The sequence below is a fragment of the Hylobates moloch genome, unplaced genomic scaffold (assembly GCF_009828535.3).
Source record: "Hylobates moloch isolate HMO894 unplaced genomic scaffold, HMol_V3 SCAFFOLD_9, whole genome shotgun sequence".
Classification (NCBI taxonomy): domain Eukaryota; kingdom Metazoa; phylum Chordata; class Mammalia; order Primates; family Hylobatidae; genus Hylobates; species Hylobates moloch.
Window position 1 is genome coordinate 85,720,914 of NW_026652284.1, and position 19,681 is coordinate 85,740,594.

General features: G+C 38.3%; 1 protein-coding gene across 4 annotated transcripts in view; it reads left to right on the plus strand.

Annotated features, from left to right (window-relative positions):
* The window catches only part of ZFPM2 (zinc finger protein, FOG family member 2), a 483,171-nt gene that overhangs the window by 53,222 nt on the left and 410,268 nt on the right, over nucleotides 1–19,681 (plus strand). Inside the window, exon 2 of one of the 4 annotated variants that reach the window (XM_032760244.2) lies at nucleotides 9,425–9,500. The exons of the other annotated variants lie outside the window; for them this stretch is intronic. The gene's annotated coding sequence lies outside the window, so the exon portion shown is untranslated. The remainder of the gene's footprint in view (nucleotides 1–9,424; nucleotides 9,501–19,681) is intronic. 4 annotated transcript variants of the gene reach the window in all.

Below are 19,681 nucleotides of genomic sequence, written 5' to 3' on the forward strand. Positions count from 1 at the left end.
ACATAGAAAACTAGTCTTGGGAGAAACTTTTTAATAAAGAAAATGGTATGATGTGATCTAGATAAGTAATTGTTTATGAAAGATGCACAACTTGCTAGATAAATTGCTCATAGTTCCAGAGATACTTACCAATAATTTTAAGCAACTGCAAGGAAACTATTATGTTACTTAAGTATGAGTTTTAAACTAAGAATTTTTTTTTTTTTTGAGACAGGGTCTTGCTATTTCTCCCAGGCTGGAGTTCAGTGGCACATTCACAGCTCACTGCAGCCTCAACTTTCTCCCACTTCAGCCTCACAAGTAGCTGAGACTACAGGTACACACCGCCACACCTGGTGCAATTTAAAATTTTTTGTCGAGATGGGATCTCCCTATGTTGCTCAGGCTGTTCTTGAACTCCTGAGCTCAAGCAATCCTCTTGCCTCGGCCTCCCAAATTTTTATTAAATAAAATAATAAAACGGTGGTGTCACAGGTGAGGAGAAGGAGGTGAAGAGACTATAACAAAACTTTGGTTAAGTGGACAAGCATAGGAACATAGGGCAGGTAGCAGGGGCATGATGTGGGAAACCACTCAGAGTGGTAACAAGTTAACATCTGGATCGGAGTCCAAGATAACTCCTGGATTTGTCAATATTCTTTGTAGGGTAGCTCAAGTTTATGGGAGTAAAGACAACATTTTTTTTTTTGGTTCAGAACCTCTAACTTCCATAGGTAAAATGAGGGATCTCTCCAAGACTACTCTGCAGGGACTGTCTGCCCAAACCAAAGCTGTCAAACCCTAACTTGCTTTTGATTAAGTACTCTGACAATTAAGTATTCATGCTATCTTTGTATTTGGGGGCAAGGATTTTAGAGATAATAATTTGTGACTATTATTTGATATTTGTCCAATGGACCTAATTTTTTTTCCCCGATCCATGGTAGCCTGGATAGGAAAAAAACAAAACAAAAACAAAAACAAAACACTTTTTTAGCTCTGAAGCCCAAATCTGAATTTTAGGATGTTTCACACTTGAGAAGGGAAAATTATTTTCTAGGAAGGAATCTAACAGGGTTCTTCATTGATGGAAAAAGCTCTAAGACTACCAACTACTTCTATAAGGTAGGAGAGAAAAGAAAGAGAATCAGAGACAGAAAACAGTTGCCTGGAGCCTCTACCTGCAGGAAAGCTGTTCTTTAGGAAGGGAAAAGATAAGCAAAGGGAGCAAAGGAGAGGGAAGTGGGACCAAAGCAGGTGAAGACTCTGGTCTCTTACTAGTGCAGTAGCAAAGAAGGAAGAGAGACTCACACCTTTCTGTATGACCTTTGAATGCTCAGTGTTCCAACTGCTGGTAACTCTGGCAGAATTGGTGTCCTGGAATATAACCAAGCAGATTAGAACTCCCTTCACCAGTTGAATAGTGAAGACAGGAGTCTGTAAAGAGGCAGATGAGGCCTTGATATGCAGATTAGATGTTGTGGGCTTAACTATTTTCTTATATCATTTATCAGTGTCTTTAATGTAGACAAAAGTACAAACCGAAAGAAAATTGGCTTATAATCATAGCCGAGATAAACTTTTTGAGGTCAACGAACATGTTCCTCTGTGGAGTCTACGTCTTGTCCAAGGCTTTGCTGTGGTTTATCTGTTCTTTCTTCTGCAACATTTCCCTGTAAATACAAGATCATTCCAACATGAATAATAATAACAAAGAACTTTATCATCATCTATCACAAAATCCTCTCTTAACCCCATATACCACCCCACTTCTCTATGCCTTATTTAGAGCAAAATGTCTTGAAATTGTTGTCTCTAGTCTTGTTTCTATTCTTTCATTTCCTCTTCTCTCCTCAACTCCATCCCATTCAGGAAAAAGCCCTGAGATTCCTCAGCACTCCCCTAACAGAGCTGTTACTTTTACCAGTGGCCTCCATTTAGACAAATCCAATCTTCACCTCTCTTAACTCCTAGCATCATTCAGCAAAGCTGACTACTCCCTCCTTCTTGAAGCACTTTCTTCTCTTGACTTTGGTGACATCACGCTCTCTTAGTTTTCTTCCCATTTGAATGGCTACTTCTCAGTTTTCTGGATTAATTTCTCCTCTGCTTAATATCTAGACATTGAAGTTCTTCAAGACTCTGTCCTGGACCTTCCTCTCTTGTCGGGCTGCACTCTTTCTCCAGGTGATGAATTTTGATCCTATAGCTATAAATACCATCTGTCTCTGAAAGGCTTTAAAATCTTTATTTCCAGACTTGAATTCTCCCTGGACCTGAATTCAGACTCATATTTCCAACTGCCTACACTCTTCACATGGATCTCTAACAAGCATCTCAAATTTAATGTATCCCAAGAACAACTCTTGGTCATGTGTCTCACAAATCTGTTCGTCTCCAATTGTTTCATCTCAGCCAGTTTCATCAACATACATCCAGTTTGTCTAAGTAAAAAAGCTGGGAGTTAGCATTTATCCTGGTTTTTGCATCTTCTCATATCCAATCTATTATAAGTCCTATCTCTAAAAATATCTTCTGAATTCATCTATTTCTATCCAGTTTTAGTTCAGATCATCATCTTCTCTTGCCCAGATTATTGCTGCCTAATGTGGTCTCTCTGAAATTCACTCTTACTCCTTAGAATCCATCCTGTGTATAGCAGATAAAGTAATCTTTTAAAATAATGATACCATGCCACTCACTAGCTTAAAACTTTTCAATTGCTTCCCAATGCAATTAGAATATAATCTATATTCCTTGTCCTGGCTTTGAAACCTCCTGCTCAGCTCTCTGTCCTCGCCTTGTACCATGGTCCTCTCATCTCTGCGCTCTAGCCATGTGGCTCTTTCTCAGACATGCCATGTTTATTCCCACTGTTCCCATTGTAGGGCTGTTCGCCCTGCCTTGAATGCTCTTTCCCTGGGATTATTGTATGGTCATTCCTTCTTGTCATATAAGTCCCATCTGACATGTCATCCCTTCAAGGAGGGCTTCCCTGATTTCCCAGATGAAGTAAACACCTCATCGTAGTAGCCTGTTGCCCGATGTTGGTAATCTTCATAGTGCTTACAACATTATAGTTTATTACCATATTTTGCTTAGTTTGTTTATGCAGTTTATTTATCTATTTATTCACTGGTGGTTGTTTTATTTTCTGGTTGCTTACTATCACCTCCCACTAGAATGTAAACCCAAGGAAATCGAGAACTTAGTTCTAAAAGAGTCCTACAAGAGTACCTGGTATATAGTATTACTCTAGAGACATTTGTTGAATAGAAAAATGAATGACTGGGCTGGGTGTGGTGGTTCATGCTTGTAATCCCAGCACTTTGGGAGGCTGAGGTGGAAGGATCACTTGAGGCCAGGAGTTTGAGACCAGCCTGGCCAACATAGCAAAACCCCGTTTCTACTAAAAATACAAAAAAAAAAAAAAAAAAGCCAGATGTAGTGGCGCACACCTGTAATCCCAGCTACTCGAGAGGCTGAGGCATGAGGATCACTTGAACCCAGAAGGTGGAGGTTGCAGTGAGCCGAGATAGCACCACTGCACACCAGCCTGAGTGACAGATCAAGACTGTCTCAAAAGAAAAATAAAGAAAAATGAACGACTGAATGAATAGATATTTGGATACTTTTTACAGAAGTTTTTTAGGTGCACTTCAGACTATATATACTTCCCTCTTAACAACAGTTTGATTTCTTTGAAGTTTGAACACCTTGAAGAGTATTATATTTCCCTTTCTTTGGATGAGTGTATAAAAAGTGTGCTTCCCAGTTTCAGTTATGGGAAACTAGGGAAGGATAACTGCTGTGATGGATGTGAAAAGAAAAGCATTCAAATTATTGCCTCAATGCATATTATATGTCACTATGATTTTTTAATTAAAAAAGTATTGCTATAAACTGGGATATTGGATGAGATAGCCAAATGAAATTAAGAAAATCAAATGGAAAGAGCCCTACCTTTAGAGTTGGAAAGTGAGCTGCAGAAGACTAAGTCAAACAAAAACTTTATAGTAATGAATGTGAAGAAGAACTGGGGGTGAACTAAGAATTAGGGAGGCAGGGGTCCCCAAGGAACACAGTAGATGTCCCCCAGTTTCTATCTGTAATCCTATATTGTAATCCATAGTTAAGATACATTTTTTCTTATGAAAACTTATGATATTTCCAACCTGGAGCCATCACTCCCTTGTCTGAACTCTCAGAAGGTTTTTCCCCTATCTGTAATGATAACTGCTTTCTTTTAATATTTGTGTACATGCCTTAATCTCTCCTCCTAGGCTGCAAACTCCTTAAGATGAATCACTGTGTTTTGTTTTATTTTAATTGCTCTGTTCCACATAATTTTCTACAAATAGTTGGAGGACACTCAGTAAATATTTATTTTGTGACTGAATAAATAAATAGCAGACAAGGCTAGATTATGTGAGTATGTGTATATTTCTTTTAATAATGAAACTACAAGAGCATCCTCATTATAGAAACAAAAACTGTTGGGGAGGTTTTATTTGATATACCATGTATGTTTTTAGGTTTAGAGAGGATGGTAGTCTCTCCAAATACTAATAAATGAGATAAAGAAGAAGAAAATAAGATATTTCTGATATTTGCCACTACTCTTGTTGGTTTAAAATTAAGACAGTTTTAAGAAATTTAAGACATTTAATTTATCGAGGATGGGTAGGTATGTAGATAGATAGGTCAGTCAATTAATAGATAGATGATAGGCAGATGGAGTATATCTAGGACCTAAAATTGACACAGATGGTTAGATAGGTAGGTAAATAGGTAGATATATAGGTAGATACATAGGTAGATAATTAACATCTAGGACCTATTTAGATAATTATACTGTTTTCCTGTGAAAATAACAATGTGTACTACTTTTGTTTGTGGTTTTAAAATTGAATTTAAATGTTAAAATTTCAAAAAGCATTGTTCTTACTTTTTTTATAACTTGTTAATTTCTACATTTGGCACAGTTTTTATTTAGTGGCCTAATTTAATTGCTGTCAATTATTACAGTGTGATTTACAAAACTTTATCTTATAACTTTATATCTGCATATGAACATCAAGTTTTAAAAGAAATCAAATTCCCACTGATAGCATAAACAATTAAAAAAAAACTTCTTCAATAATGGGAATGCAATTAGAATTTTTATCCTCTTGAGTTTATGTGAGATGCTTGTGGACTTGAGAGGAAATATTTACAACTCATCAGTGAACCAGCAAACCGGTGGCCAAAATTTAATTAAAAGTTTACATTGGTCCGGGCACGGTGGCTCACGCCTGTAATCCCAGCACTTTGGGAGGCCAAGGTGGGCGGATCAGCAGAGGTCTCGAGTTTGAGACCAGACTGACCAACATGGTGAAACCCCATGTCTACGAAAAATACAAAATTAACCAGGCGTGGTGGCGGATGCCTGTAATCCTAGCTACTTGGGAGGCTGAGGCAAGAGAATCGCTTGAACCCGGGAGGTGGAGGTTGTGGTGAGCCGAGATCACGCCATTGCACTCCAGCCTGGGCAACAAGAGTGAAACTCTGTCTCAAAAAAAAAAAAAAAACAAAGTTTACGTTGACTATAAGAACCAAAACTGGCCATGAACACATGGTATAGACCAATATTAATTTTCTTTTTTGACTACTCAGTAGAGTGATGTAGTTTTATTTCACAATGTAAAATGAGGAATGAGAAAACTATAGTCCTATCATAGGGCAGAAAGTACACTGAGGATGGGGTCTTGATCTTATTCATTATTGTAGTCCTAAGTCCTGGGAGTGCCTGCGCATATAGGAAATACTCATGACAAAATGCTCTGTTATATAGAAATTCAGATGTGATGTGAATGTAGGCTCACTCTCATCTTTCACCTAGTTCCTATTTCATTAGCTTTGTGAAAGTTATATTGAATTTTGATACACCATTTACAGATTTTGACAAAGACTTTCTGTAGTTGAAAGTCAATAGTTATTTGTAGCAGGAAGAAGTGAGTTAGTTGAAATACTTATAGAAGTATTTGCTAGATTTCTAACAGAGTAGTAATGCCAAAAATATATAAGATGCTGATTATAGCCTACAATATAAGTAAAGTGGAGTTGAGTTCCTGTTTGTGACTCTATTTTACCCTGTAGGAATGATGACCCCACCCACTTTATGCTCATTTTTTATATATTAAGAAAGAAAGAGAAAGGCAGGTGCTGATATTTGGGGCTGGCCTGGTGGGCTGTGGTGTTCTTCTCTTGAACACTGAATTTCACCCGTGATCAACATTACATAAGGACCCTATGTGATCATAATGGGCTAGACAAAAATGATACTACTACATATGCACACCCAAACTCAGCCAAAGACATAAACATTTTGCAGACCAGAAAATTAACAGATATTTTCTATCTGTATATATATATATATGTAATTATACTTTAAGTTCTGGGATACATGTGGAGAACGTACAGGTTTGTTACATAGGTATACACATGCCGTGGTGGTTTGCTGCACCTATCAACCCATCATCTACATTAGGTATTTCTCTTAATGCCCCCGACCCCTCGACAGGCCCTGGTGTGTGATGTCCCCCTCCCTATGTCCATGTGTTTTCATTGTTCAACCCCCACTTATGAGTGAGAACATGCAGTGTTTGGTTTTCTGTTCCTGTGTTAGTTTGCTGAGAATGATGGTTTCTACCTTCATCCTTGTCCCTGGATGAAAGTTCGTGTCCTTCATGAAAGGACATGAACTCATCCTTTTTTATGGCCGCATAGTATTCCATGATGTATATGTGCCACGTTTTCTTTATCCAGTTTTTTTGATCACCAATCACAGCTTTAACGTCACCTCATTCTTCTTGATTGATAGTTAAGAATTTTTAAGATACCCAATCAGAGAATTTGAGTAAGATACCCAAACCAGAGAACTCTTTGTTTCTGACAACATCCAATCCAGAGCAAAGTCCTGCTTTTGTGAACTCTCCCCCAAAACACCTAACACAAATTCAAATCATATAAGTTATGGCAGACACATTCTTACTGAGATTCCCCACAGTTCCCTAATTGCAGTGGGTCAGGAAACAATTTGTCCAATAACAGATCTGATCCAGGTGGTTTTTGACTGAAGGTCTTTAATAATATTAATAGCTTAAAGACTATCAAGTGTGCTAAAATGTAAATGTTTTTGCATATATATATATATAATATATATATATTATATATATATATATTATATACGAAGATTTTCCCCAAAGATAGCCTCTGGAAAGTAGCACAAGTTTGAGCTAGAGAACAACTGAAGCTTCAAGTATATACATAATTGTGGTTTTTTTGATCAGCCAATATTACCATTATATGGTACATTTTCCTAGACTACTTTTGAAAGACTATACTGTCAACATGATATAGCCTATAAGTTGAAGTTCTAAACATTCTTTCTATGGATTAGTAGACTTTCTGTTAAGTGGTTTGCCATAAATTCAAACATATCTGAAGGACTAATAAACCACCACTGAAAGACTTGCTAAAAACAATATATTCAAGATTCAAAATTTATTTGTCCAAAACACCTGCTCTGGACCTCCCACAAGATAAGCTATTTAGAGACGGTTGAAATTTTTATAATATTATACTTTGGATGAATACAGGCTTAATGATTCATCTGTTATTCTTCCAATTTGAATAGTTGACAAATTATACTTTTATTATTTCTATCTGGTCAACAGTATGGTTTCCTGACACCATCTTTCTGTGTATGCAATGCGCTCTAGAGAGTACTTAAGCTTTTTAAAAAAAAATCATAAGTTATTCATTAGTAAACTTACAGGGAATTAAATAATGTTTGGGTTAAAATTGCAAAACATAGTTAATCCTGTATGTCTAATATGATGCTTTATTGCATTTTCAATATCGATTATTAGGAAATATTAAACTATAGAACAGTTTTTTTATTAAACACTTTTGTCAATATTATTTTCTTATTCCATGTTAAAAGTTTACCTTCACTGGGAAGAATATTAAAGATAAAATAGAAAATGTTATTTTACCCTTTACAACACAGTGGTATATAGCGTTTGCATATATGCCTACCAGACTTCAAAATGGGAAATGGAAATGAAGACATTCTAGAGAAGTTTTCTAGAATGGGGGAAGAAAGTCTAGCTTCTACATTTGGGGAATGACTTCAAATATTTGTGATTTTATGATGGAACGACTAAGTAAAGAGGAAGGTTAGACATAACTTACTTGGCAAAACTTAGGAATTTGGAAATGGGTAGTTCCCCTAAAACCTGACAAAGGAATATTGGAATTTAGAAATAATTATAGTACTTCAAGGAGTATAAAGGAAGTATTGATGGATAATATTTGTGCCTCATCTTTGAAGCTTTGGTGACGATGATGATGATGAGTGGAACATTAAAGGTGTAGAATATAGTAAATGATCTTTGGAAATCTAATATCTAGTTATGGAGATTATGCTGAAACATAATCATATAATTAAGTAGAAATATATATTTAAATGAATAGGTATTTGATGGAAGGGGAAATAGGTGGTTAAGAAGACAGGAATAAGGGTAGGCTAGAATAGTCAGGAAAAATATCATGACTGGGGTTGGGCTTCGCCTGAGCTTTAAAGAACAGACAGGATTGTAAGAGATGAAGAAAATGCGAAGGACATTTAGGCTGTATGGTCATCAATATATGCTGCTCCTCATCATCAAAGTTAATAAACATATTAGCATACGTTTTCTCCAGGATATTTCACTAAGCACTGTTGGGGATAGAGTAAGCACCTATCCATGAGGCATTTACAGATTGACTGGATGCTTGTTGAATTTACTTAGCAGACCTTTCTAAAGGGCTTCTAGTCATAGAAAGGATACAGAGTTACAGTCAAAAATTGGTCAGCATGACTGTCCAGCAGCAGAATTCTTGGTCCAATGACAAATAAATCTTATGTGGTGTATTCTTTTGTTCTTATGTTTTAATATATTTATGTAAAAAAAGAATGCGATTTCAAATAACCCTCTCAGTCCTACTTTTCTCATATCTGAAATAAAGGTGTTAAAGAACTGGATCTTTGAAGGCCCGTGTGGACTTGTAATTGCATAGTTCTTTGTCCTGAGTTTATCAGCGTACAACATATAACATGAAAGATTTACCTAATACATCTTAGTCTTAGTAGTGCGAAATATATGAAAATAGAGTGTTGTTCATATATATTGTTGCATGCTATTTTAGCCTTGTTTACAGCTTAAAAAATAGTTCGAATTGACCATTGGAATAGACCACTTGGAGCTCCTGCTGGATCCGCCAGCACCAAGTTGTGCCCACTATTCAGAATTTTGAAAAAACAAAGTATCACTATATTATCTCATTTTTAAAAATCTGCATAATTCTTATGTTGCTCTTCAGTCTTTCCATTTTTCTGTTTTCTTTCAAATCTGCATAGGTATTAATATAAAGAGAAGAAAGCTTCAAATATGGATCTCATCACACTAGACAACTACGGAATTCCATTAACTGAAGTATGCTTAGGAAATATGCTATAATCAATTTTATGTGGTAGGATATGTTGGAGAATGTTAGATCAGTGTTAGCTCACTCACTGTAGACACAATCCCGTGGACACCTTGACTCCCCCATTCCCCATTCTGCCAGCCCTCCACATTCATTGTCTTAGGGATGGAATCACACATCAGAAACACTGAGAGAGAAAAGATGCCAATTCTTGTCTTTTGAGTTGCACAAGCCAAGACCACAGCATAGATGAGTTTGTGAAGAAGATATGATGACCCACGCAAAGCTCTCCTCAACTTCACCACTGAGATAAAAGTAAGAATTCTCCTGATGGAAGAGAAGTGATGAGTGCATAAATGACAATCTCTAAAAAGAGTGTGAGTCACCCTTTCTTCCCCTCAGTTAATCCCAGGAGGTGAATTATCCATAGAGTTCCCAGTAGGCTCATTAATAGGATACCACATGGGAACTGTGTTTTTTCTCTGAGGTGGGGCCAGGGAAATCAGTAAGACCACAGAGACAGATGGGCCTAAGGCAGACTCATTGCCTTTCCTGATCCCATCACATTGTGAGAGAAGCAAACTGATCTCCACATACTCAAGGGTGTGCAACAGATGGGAATGAACATTAACCCGTTTGGAGCAGGAGCTTTGACAAGAAGAAAGAGGAAATTCGGAATGCTAAGGGGGACTGATGACACTAAGGACCAGATGCCTTCTAACTGAGCTCCTCCAAGTCCTTCCCAATGTCAGCCACTAAATATGCTCTCTGGAACTTAGACAAAACCCTGAATTGATGAAGTTTCTGTCACCTGGGAAATAGGTTCCTGAAAAATAAATTTAGATATTCAGTAATCCATATAACAGCAAAAATGAATACAGTGCTCACTGTGTCCCAAACACTACCCTAAGCACTTTATGTGTAGTGACTAATGAAAGTCTCACACAGCCATATGAGAAAGTTATTGTCATTATTATCTCTGTTTTATAATGATTAAACTGAGACCTAGAGAGGTCTTGCCCAATGTTTCACAGCTCAGAAGTTACAAAGCCAGGATTCAAATCTAGGCAGTCTGTAACAGACTATACGAGACCACTTCTCAAAGAGGTTCAAAATAATAAAACAACACCTCTGGCACAACTGAGTCTGTGGCCCTTGTTTTACATGCCTCATGCATATTTTGGAGGAATCTTGTGCAAAGCCATCTTTGACATTCGTTTCTGCATGGACTCTGGGCAGGTTGTGGAGGATGCTGCTTATTATATAATACAGAGTGCTTTCTGGAAGACCATGGACATTATCTCTCTCTATTCTTAGTAGTGGAAATATTTGGGCTTCTCTTGAGCAATTACTTTATTTGTATTTTGTAGAAAAATTAACTATTTCATCTCATTTCTCTGTTTTCATTGGCCGGTATGTAGCTTAGAGACAAACGTCAAGCTAGCTATTGCCAAGTCACTAGAAATTCATGGCCTGTGTTGTGTGTGCTCACTGTACTGCTCTATCCCAACTTTCCCTTTGCTTTGCTTCTTACCTATTTTAATTTACTTTATCTGTCAGTAATGTACATATCTTAGTGAAACACCTTAAATCCTTTCTGAGAAAGGCAGGTTGTAAATACATGCAAATATTATTTTTCTTTGCTTCCAAACTACATCACTCTTAGATCTCTCTTGGTCAGCAGAAGGACCCCAGTGATTACTTTATAGCAGTAATGTCATTCCTTCATTGGCACATTTTACCCATAGAGGACAGAGAGGATAAGCTGTGAAGGACACAGTGTGCTTCCTATTCCCTCCTCTCTATTCTTGAGCTGAAGGTGCAGGGGTGAAAAGAAATGTTGGCACATAGGGAAGAATGGTGTAGTGGCTAAGTATATGGGTTCTGAGGTCAGAATTGGCTCATATTCCAGTTCTGCAGCCCACCTCCATGTGACCTTGAGCAAGTTACTTATCTGTGCCTCAGTTCCCTCATCTATAACACAGAGCTGAAACAGTTACCCCCATTCATGTAGTTATTGTGAATATTAAATAAATTAATGTAAGTAAACATTTAGTGTTTTTCAATAGGTGCTCAGTAAAATGGCCAGTAAATGGGGGCAGGAGCACTAGAGAATTAGAAAAAGTCTTTTGAACTGTAGTAAAACAAATAGAATATTCTTGATATAACTCATGAAGAGCCCAACCAAAAATAGGGTATTTTTTAAAGTACAGATTGTTTTTGCTATACTTAATATGTGTCATTTTGTTTTATTCTTCCCGAAGCTAAAGCACACATTTTTAAATTTTTAAATATTCTTTTAAGCATCAGAATTATAAGGCAAGAAAGGATCTATGTTAATGAGCACTGGCCACACTAGTAATCCTGTGTCCGGAATTGGTGGGTTCTTGGTCTCATTGACTTCAAGAATGAAGCCGTGGACCCTCGCAGTGAGTGTTACAGCTCTTAAGGTGGCGCGTCTGGAGTTTGTTCCTTCTGATGTTTGGATGTGTTTGGCCTTCTGGTGGGTTCATGGTCTCGCTGGCTCAGGAGTGAAGCTGCAGACTTTCGTGGTGAGTGTTACAGCTCATAAAGGCAGTGTGGACCCAAAGAGTGAGCAGCAGCAAGATTTATTGCAAAGATTGAAAGGAAAAAGCTTCCACGGTGTGGAAAGGGACCCCAGCGGGTTGCCACTGCTGGCTGGGGCAGTCTGCTTTTATTCTCTTATCTGGCCCCACCCACATCCTGCTGATTGGTCCATTTTACAGAGAGCCAATTGGTCCATTTAACAGAGAGCTGATTGGTCCGTTTTGACAGGGTGCTGATTGGTGCATTTACAGTCCCTGAGCTAGAACAAGGGAAAGATGGAGGACAAAAGTTCTCCATGTCTGCACTAGATTAGCTAGATACAGAGTGTTGACACAAAAGTTCACCATGTCCCCACCAGAGTAGCTAGATACAGAGTGTCGATTGGTGCATTCACAAACCCTGAGCTAGACACAGGGTGCTGATTGGAGTATTTACAAACCTTGAGCTAGATACGAAGTGCTGATTGGTGTATTTACAATCTCTTAGCTAGACATAAAGGTTCTTCAAGTCTCCACCAGAGTAGCTAGATACAGAGTGTCAATTGGTGCATTCACAAACCCTGAGCTAGACACAGGGTACTGATTGGTGTGTTTACAAACCTTGAGCTAGATATAGAGTGCAGATTGGTGTGTTTACAATCCCTTAGCTAGACATAAAGGTTCTCCAAATCCCCACCAGATTCAGCCCAGCTGGCTTCACCCAGTGGATCCCAAACCGGGTCGCAGGTGGAGCTGCCTACCAGTCCTGTGCTGTGCGCCCTCACTCCTCAGCCCTTGGGTGGTCGATGGGACTGGGTGCTGTGGAGCAGGTGGCGCTGCTGGTCGGGGAGGCTTGGGCTGCGCAGGAACCCATAGCGTGGGGGAGGTTCGGGCATGGCGGGCTGCAGGTCCCAAGCCCTGCCCGGCGGGGAGGCAGCTAAGGCTCAGCGAGAGGTTGAGCACAGCAGCTGCTGGCCCAGGTGCTAAGCCCCTCACTGCCTGGGGCTGGCGGGGCGGCTGGCTGGCTGCTCTGAGTGCAGGGCCCGCGGAGCCCACGCCCACCTGGAACTGGTGCTGGTCTGTAAGTGCGCGCGCAGCGCTGGTTCCCGCCCGCGCCTCTCCTTCCACACCTCACGGCAAGCTGAGAGAGCTGGCTCCGGCTTCGGCCAGCCCAGGAAGGGGCTCCACCGTGCAGCGGCGGGCTGAAGGGCTCCTCAAGTGCCCCCAAAGTGGGAGCCCAGGCAGAGGAGGACCCCAGAGCGAGCAAGAGCTGCGAGCACTGCCAGCACGCTGTCACCTCTCAATCCCACTCAAACTGTGTTTAAAGAGCATCAGAGAAAAAAAGACAACCTGTATTCGCCCTGGAAAAACTAATGTAAGAAATATTTTCTCTTTCAAGAATTTTTTCTCATGCAATAAGAAATTCCCATAAAATGCTTGTTAAGATTTTACTTCCAGTCTTAGAAATATGTGAACCTATAAATATATTTGAGAGCACAAAATTAATTCAAGACATCTTTCAAGAAACTATTGAACTGATAAAGGATAGGATATGTGATGAATACTCCTGCCTTTAAGGTAGCTAAAAGCTGGTAAAGACAGACATATAACTGAATATTGCATGCCAAAATATGCAAACACGTGCATATGAATGTGCACACACACACAACTGCAGTACTGTGAAATCAGTGGCAACATAGAGATTTTCCTGGGGGAACAACTCATACCATTAGTGACAGTAAAAAAGGAAAGAGAAGAAGAAATGGAGAGCAAAGGGAAAAGGAGATGGGGTTAGGGGAGGGAGAGAGAAAGAGGAGGGAAAAAGGGAGAACACACAACATGGGAGACATCATAATAAAAATGACTTGCAGTATAAGTCGTGAAAGATGAGAAGGCATTTGCAGTTGTTAGCATGTGGGGTGGGAGGATTCCAGGTTAGAGAATGGAGTCTGTAAGAGAATAGAAGCCTTCTGGGGGGTGATGGGCATGGCACAGCATGGCAGTCAAAAATGCAGTAAGCTCTGACTACATGCGGGCAGTAGAAAACCACTGAGGAATTCCCGGCATTGGGACAAACAATGGGATTTACGTTTTAGAAAGGCAGCATTGGAGAATATGCCTTGAAAGGGAGTGAGGATGGAGGAAGAACAGTTGCTGTGGTCCTGGCTTCTGCCAGGTGATTCTCCTGTCTTATTTCTTTAGCTCAGGGAAGATAACAGCTTCCTGCTGTTGCTAATATCCGGGTTGCATTGCTGTCCTCTTCCAACCTGTGTGCCCAGTTCCCTGAAATAAATTCCTTCTAGTTAAGAACTCAGAACTCTTTCTGTTTGGAGGTTAGACTTTCACTGATACACTGTAGCAATAGTCCAGAGAAGAGGTGTTAATGGCCCTATGAAAAGGAGAGAGAGTGCACATACAGAGGAGAGAGCTAATTTAGAAAACAAAACCACAGAATTTAATGGCGTGTGTGTGTGTGTGTGTGTGTGTGTGTGTGTGTGTGTGTGTAGGCATGAGGGGAGAGACGAATAGATACTCTGACTCTTCTGGATGGCCCACTTTGAACAGAGTGATGTGATTTAAAGAAACAAGCAATGAGGGAAGAGCAAAGGATTGTAGGAGAAGGCCTAAGGCAACCATAGGACACTCAGACATGTCTAGTAAACAGATGGATGTTGAAATCTGTAGCATCCATAATTGAAATCTATTAGCATATAGTAGGAGTTTAACAGTATTTAAGATCTTAGAAGATCACTAGAAAAAGCATATATAATGAAAAGGGACCAATGACACAACTTCCTGGAAGCACTCATATAAAGGGTTAAATGGACAAAGAAGAAAATCAGAGGGGGAAATAGTGTCACAAAAGCTAACACCTTTAATAAAGATGAATAGTCAAAAAATGCTAGAATGGGTTCATTCTCTATGCGTACTCAAATGTCATTGACCAATTAAGGGTGGATCCAAAGTTGCTTTTTCTCTTCAAAATAACATTCTGCTACATTGTTATTCTCATATTACAATGAAGAGATTGGGAATCAGAGAGAGAGAAAATCAGTTTTCCAATTTTACCCAGCTGGTATATGGGGAAACTAGAATTTCAACCCAGTTCTGACTGATTTCTATAGTCTGTGGTGCTTTGTAAATGGTCATCAATGCCAGGCTAACAAATCTCTATGTATTTATATAGTAATGAGAAAGCTTGAGTCAAGGTAAGACCTGATCATAGCTATGTCTAAGAAGAATAATCTAAAAGCAGCATGTAGTGGGGATTTGAAAAGATAGATCCAGGAAAAAGGAAGGGCGGTTATTAGACCTCTAGATAAGGAGAAATGAGAGCCTTCTTTAGGGTGCAGATTTGTCAGATTTAGGAAAAGTAACAGTAAAACTCAAAATGCCCATTTAAATATGAATTTCTGAATTTTTGGTTTAAGTACGTCCCTTGTAATATCTGGTATTTATGTATATTAAAATCATGCTATTTATTTTAAATTTGTATTTAACTAGTGTCCTGTATTTTATCTGGTAGCCTAAAATACTGTATTGTAATTCTGACACTAACAACCTATAGTTTGTGTAGACTCTGTAGGTTGAGGCAAAGACCCCAGTAAGATTGTTTTTGTCAGATACCAATCTCAAACTCAGAGGTTCCCAGGCCAACTGCACTTCTGACTAACAGGCGACAAATTTGGTGTTTGCTATGACTCCCTTAGGTTGATATGATACTTCACTAGATTAATTCACATAACTCAGCAAAAGGGTGTACTTATGACAGTACTTTTATTATAAACAATAAAAAAGCAGAACCTCCTAAATGAAGACATACATAGAGCAAGGTCTAGCAGGGTTTCGAAGTAGAGCTTTCGTGTATTCTCACAAACTCGGAATGCATCATTCTGGATGTGCTCACTAACCAGGAAGCTCACCCAAGACTCAGTGTACAGCAGCTTTGTTGGTGTTTCTTTACATAAGCATGATTGATTGACTCTTTGGCAACATGATTGAACTCGATCTCCACTCCCCCATTTCCTCCTCTACAGTGAGGGGCCCACTTTGAAAGACAGAGACATTCCTATCACTTGAGAAATTCCAAGGGCTTTGGATTCCTGTCCAGGACAAAGACCAGATAAATTCTTTATTATACAACACAACCTTAATATACTCATGGTAATGAAAATGGAGAGACAGATGAGGAAGGAATTATACCAGGGAGGAGTCTAAATTGCTGGTAGTATTAACATTCTAGCTTAAATTGATCGTATTTAAATTGATCCTAGATTGGAAATATGTAAGAAACTGCAGACTGAGATGAAGGAGATAATATAGATAATGAGCTAATTTTAGATTCCTGGAGTTGAAGATATTGATGAAACACTTACGTGAATGCAGGGTAAAAGTATAAAAATGCATATCTAGGGTTTAGAAGAATCTTCAGAATTACATACTGAGAGTCAAGACTCCATAGCATAAATGTGATTGCTGTGGCTTAGCAGGCATACCTCATTTTATTGTGCCTCACTTTATTGTGCTTTGCAGATATTGCATTTTATACAAATGAAAGTTTTGTGGAGCTATGCAACAAAAGCAAATCTTTCAGTATGGTACCATTTTTCCACCAGTGTGCACTCACTTCATGTCCCTGTGTCACATTTTGGTAATTCTCACAATATATTGGACTTTCCCCAGAACTTAAAGTATAATAAATAAATAGTGCATATACCTTAATGTAAAAACAGTTTATTTAACTTAAAATGCTAATGATCATCTGAGACTTCAGCAAGTCATGAATTGATGCTGATGGCTGCTGAGTGATCAGGGTGGTGGCTGATGAATGTGGAGGTGGCTGTGGTAATTTTTTAAAATAAGACAACAACGAAGTTTGTCACATTGATTAAGTCTTCCAGTCATGAAAGATTTCTCTGTAGCTTGCAATGGTGTTTGATAGTATTTTATCTACTATAGAACTTTCAGAATTAGAGTCAATCCTCACAGACCCTACTTATGCTTCATCAATAATGTCTATAAAATATTCTAAATCCTTTGTCATTTCAACAATTCACAACATGTGTACCAGAAGTAGATTCTATCTCTAGCAACTACTTTTTCGTGCTCATCTTTAAGAAACAAATTCTCATGTGTTGAAGTTTGTCATGAGATTTGCAGCAATTCAGTCACATCTTCAAGATCTACTTTTAATTCTAGTTGTCTTGCTATTTCCAGCCCATCTGTAGTTACTTTCTCAGCTAAAGTCTTGAACTCCTCCAAGTCATCCATAAGAGTTGGAATCAACTTCTTCCAAACTCCTGTTAATGTTAATATTTTGACTTCCTCCCATGAATCATGAATTCTTAATGGTATCTAGAAAGGTGAATCCTTTACAGAAGCTTTTCAAATTACTTTGCTCAGGTCCATCCATCACAGGAATCACTGTCTATGGCAGCTATAGCCATATAAAATGTATTCCTTAATAAGACTTGAAAGTCAAACTTTACAGAATGGATTTTTGTTAGCAGGCATGAAAACAATGTAGGTTTCCTTGTACATCTCCATCAGAGCTCTTGGGTGATCAGGTGCACTGTCAATGAGCAGTAATATTTTGAAAGGAATTTTTTTTCTGAGCAGTAGGTCTCAACAGAGGGCTTGAAATACCAATCTGGCTTTGAAGTTAACCCAATCTACGCTTCAAAGTTTACCTTTTCTTTCACACAGAAAGGTTAACAAAATGGAGTTAAAGTCTGTGCTTTTATCTATTCATTTAAAACTTGTTATTTAATTATGAAATGGCTTACAACTAGTAATAATAAATTAATCTAGGTAATTATAGTTTTCAAATGGCCGAATGGGAAATACTTGCAGTGTATCTACGTAATCTCATGAAGACCATTGATAAAGCCACTGTGTAGCACATATACTTGTAAAATGTCACCTTCCTTTGTCTAGTCTCCAACTACAATATGATAAAATTTAACAAATTTGCTAAGTGTCCACTATGTACCAAAACACTTTTCTGAGTATTGTGGGCCGTACAAAAATAACTAACGTATAATCTGATGGAGAGAAGAATACTTAAAAAACACCAAAACTTACGTTTTGGTCATTATAATTTTTGTCGAAACTACTTTACTATAATGTCACTAGTAGCACTAAATACTGCATAATTAGTAATCCAAATTAAACAGAGTATCAGTAGAGATGTCTTTGAAACATGCAAACAAGCAAATTGCTTCACCCCTTTGAACTTCATTTCTTAATCTATAAGTGAGAGATTGTACTAAATTCTATCTTTTTGCTTTTTCAGTTCTTTTAGTGCTTATAGTGTCAGATAATAGGTTTTATTACTTAAATCCAAGTTCTATTTGAAGCTTTAACGCTTGAAATTATGTGTAAGGCTGTCTTTTCATTAGCATGTGGTTCAAAGGCATGGAATAATAACTGGAAGCCTGGTTTCTAGTTCTTGTTCTATGAAAAAAAAGTCAGAATCCCTCAGTGTTCTCATCTGTAAAATGAGGGGATTTTGTGATAAACTGTATGGTGCTTTCCATTTGTAACATCTGTAATTTTTTAAAGCCTCTAATATCCAGGTGAAGACCAATCTAATCAGTCTGATGTATAAAATATTTTAAAGAAATATTTTTATTGCTCTTTTTTTTTTTTTTTTTTTTTGAGACAGAGTCTCACTCTGTTGCCCAGGCTGGAGTGCAGTGGCGCGATCTCGGCTCACTGCAAACTCTGCCTCCCGGGTTCAAGCCATTCTCCTGCCTCAGCCTCTCCGAGTAGCTGGGACTACAGGCGCCCGCCACCACGCCCGGCTAATTTTTTGTATTTTTTAGTAGAGACGGGGTTTCACCGTGGTCTCGATCTCCTGACCTCGTGATCCGCCCGCCTCGGCCTTCCAAAGTGCTGGGATTACAAGCGTGAGCCACCGCGCCCGGCCTTTTATTGCTCTTAAACCATGCCGTTGGAACTGTGGCTGGTGTAGAAGACAGCCTAATAAAAATAGCTGAAGCATGTGCTGTACTAAAGAAATTATATTCTTCAGAATGTCTTCCTTCCTTCCTTCCTTCCTTCCTTCCTTCCTTCCTTCCTTCCTTCCTTCCTTCTTTCTCTCTCTCTCTCTTTTCCTTTCTTCTTCAGAATTTAAATATGGAATGTATCACTAAAATGGTTGTATCTCCAGGTTTTGAGAATACCTAAAAACAGGGTGTTCTCTTTAAAGGAATTAAAGATACTCATTTAGTATCTACACAGATAAACTCTTTTCAGAGCTTGGCCTTTTTCTTCCTGTATAATGCAAAGACAAATTTCAGCCAGAGCATGTTTATTATAACAAATCAGCCACGTTCTGTTATATGAAAGTAAGTTAATGTTGGCATAGTCTTGGGTGGGAGAAATTCATTTTGTGCAAGGAATATTTCGGTGAGATTTTTGACTGCATATGTTTATTTACCAGAGAGTTTGATTGTTGATTCCTAAACTGGAAATTAAATGTAACAGTGTAATTGTGGATGTTATGATAATTAAAATATCTTGGACTTTAGGTCAGAATTCTTATTCCTAACCACAATTTGGGAAGTTACCAATTTCACCATTGAAATTTTATAAAATTAGATCTAAAATATCTTTTTTTTTTTTTTTTTTTTTTTTTT